Below are 7717 nucleotides of genomic sequence, written 5' to 3' on the forward strand. Positions count from 1 at the left end.
TGTTTCTTCCTGAACTGAACAGATTGATGAAATTGGTAATTCCACCTCCTCAGTACTAACCACTAATATTTCTACCATGTTCTTATTTGACTTATAAATCCCTGAGTCCAATTTCAAACCTTTTAATCTAATTGATTCTGGGATGATTAAAATTTCAGTCTATAGTGACTCCTTTGAATTGCACTTGTCATGTTAATTGCTCTGGAGTGTAATAATGTCGACTTTATTACGCCACCATCCACAATTTGCAAGGCTTCATTTGTAGTTGATGAATTAGTCATTTCTGGGATTTCTTGAACATCTGAGTTGGGTTCACTATATGTGGCTTTACTTTCTGTTGGTCTGGACCGCTCGGCCTCGTTATCTAAAATAAAAATGTTATCTTTCCTATCTATTTCTAGGGATTCTTTGATTCCTGTCACTGGTCTTAAGTCTGGTTGATTTAAAAATGGGATTAACTGTGATTTCACTAAGATCCCTAAGTCAGCAGGACATATGACCATGTTCTCTTTTCTCATAGTTGCAAATCCTATCAATAAATCTCCTGGAAAAACAGATTCTTCTACAACTATCACTGGAATGTGCAAATGTTCATTTGTATATAAGATGACTTCTAGTTCAACCTTACCTAATGTTTTTAACTGATTTCCGGTTACTCCTTGCAGTGAGTAATGGATTGGTTCCAAGATTTTCACTCCTGGTTTCAACTGGTTTAAAACTCTACTAGTTACAACATTAACTACAGATCCTGTATCAATAAATATTTGAATAGGTTTATTGAACACTCTACCAGCAATGAGAGGTCCTACAGAAGTCCTTCCAATTGTCAGTTTATAACTATCTTTGATGTTGGAGTTTTCTTTCACCCTTCTATCACTCTTATTCTTAACACAATACTGTCTATTTGCATATATATGGGAAGTTCTGTAATATTGGTTTATTCTGTGTCTGGGGTTTTTCCTCTTGTTTCGTGTTGCATACAAACATTTCTACATTCATGTGTTCTATGTCCTATCTTTAGATAATACATACAGAAAGGAGGGTTTTCACAACTAAATTCATTATGACCCTCATATTTGCAATTTCTACAAATAGTTCCATAATAACAGTCTTGTACATTATCCCTCCAAGTATCACAATTATAATATACAATTCTAGTATCCTTTGATGTGCTTCTAACTCTATGTCAAAATTCTCTTTTCTTATACTCACTTCTAGAGTTTCTAGTTTCTTTCTGTTATCCCACTGTCATCACATATGAATTTCTGATTCTGGTCTCACTGTACCCTTGAAGAAGATAATCTACCTCCCCTAAATTGATAGTTGACTTGAGATCTTTATACAGCTTTTCTGCCATTAAGTCATCAGATATTTTTGTTAACAAGCCAAATATTATTAATTCTATTACCTGAGAATCTTTCATTTTATCACTAGATCTTTCTGTCCAATCGGAACCTTTCTTTGATCATTCTAATCAAAGACCTGATAGGATCCTGATCACACTTTGACATAAAATGTTTAATGAAGAGGGTTTTTTTTATACTCTTCAAATTTCTTGATATTTTCCATTTGCTGGAAATTTATGATAAACCTAGCTCTACCTTTCTCAGAGTCTACATTATCCTTTTTTCATCTGTTATATTTTTGCTTACAATTAAGGTATTTATCATGTTAAGAAACTTATTAACTCCTAATGTCTTTTCATCACCGGTGAATTTGGGAATGTTTATATTTGAGGTATGAACCTCATACCTAAGTACTGTGTTATTAGTGTTTTCATACCTTCATTAAGTTGATTTGACTTGTCTGCCTCCACGTAGTCTTCCTTACGTACGCCAACCTCGTCGTTCGTCAACCTCGTCGTTCCTCGTCAGTTTTTGTTCACTGCTGCTTTGTAGTTGATCGCCTTGAAGATCGTCTTGAAGATCGCCTTGAAGTTTGCCTTGAAGATCGCCTCGTTCCATTCGTTGTATGAAGACTCCTCGTCCCTCGTCCTTGAAATTAACATACGCTTGGTTGTTGTTGTGCATTGGGTGGCTGTGTTGTGTGCACTGTTTTCAAAGTCGATTGGTGTACCCGTTCACTTTTAACTTAGTCTTGTTTAAAATCACTGTGGAAGAGGTTCATCACACCGCTGCCAACACTGTTATTTCTGCTGCTATTAACTTTTTTAGTTCCCTTCTGTGATATTGTAATTCTTTATTCACTTAAAACTTTCTTCACTTTCTTTTTATCATTGTAATATTGTAAGTCACCCATCTGTAGGCCCCATGCCTCTTTCGTAATGTATGCTTTTAGTCAAGTTCCATTACTCAGTAACGAAGGTGAATTAAATTGAACTTAAACTTTTCTTCATTTTCTTCACGAATTCTGGTACAACGTATGGTCTTAGGTACACCAGAGGATTCCCACCTGGGATCCTCTTACACCCACCAAGCCAAGGCTGCTTCGACGTTACTATATGATTCATCCAATAAATTTTAACGTTATAAACAAGTGCCACCCTTTAAGGGCGTGACTTTACCTCCATGTACCAACAATTTTTCTCCTCCTCCACCCCTTTCTCCAATCAGAAAGGCTGTTACACTGTCTCAAGCAACACTGCCTACGCAAGCACTCTTGTCACGAAGCGAAGTGGCTTAGCGTTAACATTTCGAAACATCGGCACCTCTATCGATACCCTAGATCGTATCCACAAACATTGGACGGTGAGCGAGAATATGCAACTCTGCAACTCCTGAGTGACCATTGTTTCAAAACATCTAAGTCGTAAAATGAACTTCTCGCCACCTACCCCATCTACCCACCCACCCACCTCAATCTAACAGCCTCTTATAATCACATTTTTATGTGATACATTATAGGCCCAACATAGAAACCACACACATAAAAAAATGAATCTGGTAAATTCCTGCATCCTCTTGTAGCCATTGTCAAGAACGTCAATATTTATATTATAAACCTGGAAGAAAAAGAAAAATTGTAACGACAATTGTAAGCGTTTTCCGTACCCCGTACATTTCTTCATATTAGTTTAATTTTCTATATCATTAAAACGGCCGATGATAAAAGCATAGCAAGTATATATTTGGAACCAGCGTAAATGTTTGCCCTAGGATAGCTAAAAAATTTAAGAGAAACAAACCTTTTTTGAAAAAAACACCCAATGTTATTTATGGTATTGTATGTCACGTTTTACCTCACTGATCCACTGATATATGTTGGTATAGTTTGTTATTTTTGAAGTATTGTAGAAAGCCATTGACATCAAATATGAAAAATGTCGTCATTTTGACCATACTCAGTTTCTTTAAGGTTACGTGGCAAAACTACAAAGATTTTATTACATCTTTATCAAATTACTCGGAGCGATTGTATGACATATCACATTAATGGCTCCATACCTTCAAACAATAAAAATGCTTTAGGTGCATTCACATAGCCTTCGAGGTGTATGACCGATTAAAGAAATAGACAATGTACTCTACTTACATGAAATATTTGCACTGTGGCATTCGACAATTTACTGAAATAAGTAATGGTCCTTAGACTTCCTGCTATTTCAGTACGATGGGCATTAGTGACTAGGAAACGCACAATACTAAACTGTTAATATTAACTTTGTTTCTCTTTTGTTGCAATGTCCTCGATGATATTACAAGCACAGTAATTTCAACAGTTGACTTTGCTGATGACACTGCACTTATGTCCAGGTCAGAGGAGAGGCTAAGGCAGTTAGTAACAGAGTTTGGGAAGGTATGCAATAGGAGAAAGTTGAAAGTAAATGTTGGTAAAAGTAAAGTGATGAGATACAAGAGGTGAGGATGGAGGTAAGCTGGAGGTAAATCTTAGAAGAGAGAAGTTAGAGGAAGTGGATAGTTTTAGATATTTGGGGTCGCATGTAGCAGGAAATGGAGGAGTCGGGGTGGAGGTAAACTGTAGTGGAGCGAGGGAAGCAAGTAAAAATCTTGGAGGAACTAAAAGTGTCATGAGAAATAGCTATCTGGGGTTGGATGAGGAGAGACGACTGTGTGAAGGGTTGATTGCGCTTACGACACTGTATGGGACAGACTTGAAATATATGGGAGGCAGAAAAGTAGTGTCTGAGAAGTATGGTGGGTATTACGAGGATATATATATAATGAGGAATGAGGGAGTGTGGAAAAGAGTAGGTGAGGAGCCTACACCAGGAGGGGCAGGTAACAATAGTCACTGCTGGAAGTCGGAGAAAAGTGCGGGATTCGAACCCACAAACTAAGTGAATGCGAGATCAGCACACTTAAGATTACGCCACAAGTGAGAAGGAGAGCAGAGGTGGAAAGGGACCTGACAGATAGGGGAGATGAAAGAATACTGGGATGTTTTGAGCAAGTGGAAAGAATGAATAAGGAAAAACTAGAAAAAAGAGGTGTGGAAGGCAAAGGTGGATGAAGTAAACCTGAGGGGTAGACGAAGAATCAAATGGATGGGTAGGGTGAAAAAGATGAAGAACGCATAATGAAAAAAGTATCAAGAAAAATATCAAACCAGTCAACCCAGAAAAAATACTAAACTTAAATATTCATTATAAAACACGCCACCACCTACTTAAGAACAGTCCGCACCAAGACAAAAAGGAACTTCAGAAGCCACATGTCATTTATAGGTTCAAATGTAATCGAGGGAACTGTGAAACCCTTTCCTCCACTTATGTTGCCATGACGACAATGAGGTTCTCCAGTCGCCCTCCATACCACCTTACATCAGGAACCACTAGAAAAAACACCTAAAAGCTGAACATAGCATAGTACTGACTAGAAATATCTTACAGGAAAGTACATATATTTTGGATATATGTACAGACAATAAACACCTCCTAATCTTAGAGACATTACATGTCAAAGAGTTGAGCCCAAAATCAGACATACAAGCAAAGGACCTTAAGGCACGACCAAGCATGCTAATAGATGCCAATAACCCAAGCACGCAACAAACCCCCACAAACCCAAGTATGGGACAAAACACCATAAACCTTAGTATTGGACAAAACGCCACAAAACCAAACAAGCGACATTTCGTCACAACCCAAAGCCGGAGGTTCTCCCAACCATACAACAACCTGACACTGCCCGAGCTACCCGGTAAACTCTCCCGGTTATCCTGTAACCTCCCCAAATGAAGAGCAAATATGAACACAAATATATCAAATGTAATACAATCACTCCATTCTTCGGAACATTCTTCCCTTACCAAAAAGTAAGAATATCCCAGTCTACTGAACAAGAGTTTTGTACCTGAAATTGCTATCTAGCTATAATGACTACCTATTGTGAAGTCATAAACTTCTTTTCACAGGAGAACAAGTTCATAATAAGACACATGGAAAATACTTTTCAGAATATATATATATATATATATATATATATATATATATATGTGTGTATATATATATATATATATATATATATATATATATATATATATATACATACACAGACATGCCAGAACTGAATAGACACCAAGAGAAATAGTTTAATTTAGTGAACAAGCAATTGATACCATTAAAGTGCTTATAAATGGCCACAATGTGAATAACTAATACTTGGTTGACATCCTCTTTGCTTTTTTCAGTGCAAGGATCCTTGTAGTCATCCTAGTGATTATTTCATGAATATCATCTTCAGGGATTTCTTGCCATGTTTTCCGTAGTAATCTTAAGAGTTCAGGCTTTGAAGATGGCTTCCTGTTCTTTTTTGCGAAGTTGTCGGTCTAATATGCCCCAGAGGTCTTCAATAAGGTTCATATCCGGGGACTGAGTCGCCCATGGAAGTTTCTTGATCCCATTTTCGCTCAACCAATTTTGTGTTGCTTGAGCAGTGTGACAAGGAGCTCCATCTTCCATAAATAGGAATACATTTTTACTCATTCTACCACTGGAGAATATTGGAATGAGTTCCTCCTTTAATATAGAAACATTTGCCTGAATTGATGTTTCCTTGACACTCCACAAGCTCTGATCGACCATCACCCCAAATTGCACCCCACACCATTATTGAAATGCCCTATGTTTCACTGTTGGCTGCAGTCTTTTGAGGTCAAACTATTGAGTACATAGTCTCCAGACCCACACTCTTCCTCTGTCAGAAAATAATGTGAATCGTGACTCATCAGAGGAAATAACAGGGCTCCAAAAGGCCACAGGTCTCTCCACCATCTCAAAAGCCCAATCCTTTCTGAGCTTGAAATTGGCTGAACGAAGGAGTGGTTTTTTGCAGCTCTGCCATAGTAACCCAGCTTGTGGAGATACCTGACAGCTATTCTGGGACTGACATCAGCTTGTGGTGGTATGTCAGAGGCCTTGCAACGTGAATTCTCTTCGACATTTGTTTTGACAAAACGCAAGGTTCTTTCTGAGGGCGCGGGACAAACTAAATGAGGTTTTGTGCCCTTCTTGCCCTCTCTGGTGAAGTGTACGATCACTCTATTAACGGTAGAAAGGGGTACTGACAGATTTTCAGATATTTTGCGTTGACTAAATCCACCTTCATGTTGACCCACAATACGACCTCGCTGAAATTCAGATAGGTCTACTACTCGTGACATGCTTGATTAATCTTGTATGTAATCTGAAACATGAAACTAGGTAAATATAACATATTAGGTAAATTTGAATAACATCAAGCATGAAATAAGACCAGAACTGCATTTTTCTTCTTTTCCATTCTGTCATGTATATATATATATATATATATATATATATATATATATATACATATACATATACAATATTTATATATATATATATGTATATATATATGTATTTATATATATATATATACATATATACAATATATATATATATATGTATATATGTATATATATATATATATATAATATATATATATATATATATATATATATATATAACAAAGGATTACAAAGGAGTAGCACGCCGACAGGAGACCTTTTGGTCCATAACTAGGTCGGATACAAAAATAAATAAGTAAAAAATAATAGTAATTATAAACAAATAGAATTATAATGAATAATAATAAATAAGCAAATAAATAAATGGATAAAGTTAAATAGTAAACAAACAGGTAAATAATGATAAATTGACATAAGTAATATTACCTACAGGAGACTACCTGGTTCTAAGAAGCCTTTTGGAGGACAGAGGAAAAAGAAAGAGAGAGAAAAAAAATCCATTTAATGAACAACTCGGTTAATTGATCGAATTAAGTAATTAGTGCGTTACACAAAAGCTAAGTAAATCTTCAGGCTTCAATCCTGCACTACACCAAGTTTTCTCAGAGTTTGTTTCCTTCGGCGACTAGAAGATTGACAACGTTCCGATTATTTATTATCATTATATATATATATTATTATTATTATTATTTTTTCTTTTTTGTTACTAAAACTATGTTCGAATAGATTGAGAGTTTTGGTTTCTAGTCTGGTTTGAATTTCAGTGGAAAATACATGAACTTGTCAATTCTATTTACGAAAAATTATTTCAGGATTTTCTTGAAAGTCTCCTCGGGTCTCTCCTTCATTAAGAATTTAAGCAGTTTTCGTATTATTTGTTCCTCTTCAGCTTGGTATATATATATATATATATATATATATATATATATATATATATATATATCTATGTGTGTGTGTGTGTGTGTGTGTGTGTGTGTGTGTGTGTGTGTGTGTGTGTGTGTGTGTGTGTGTGTATGTGTGTGTGTGTGTG

Source organism: Oratosquilla oratoria, chromosome 5 (genome assembly GCF_046742065.1).
Source record: "Oratosquilla oratoria isolate Oo_2021 chromosome 5, ASM4674206v1, whole genome shotgun sequence".
Lineage (NCBI taxonomy): Eukaryota > Metazoa > Arthropoda > Malacostraca > Stomatopoda > Squillidae > Oratosquilla > Oratosquilla oratoria.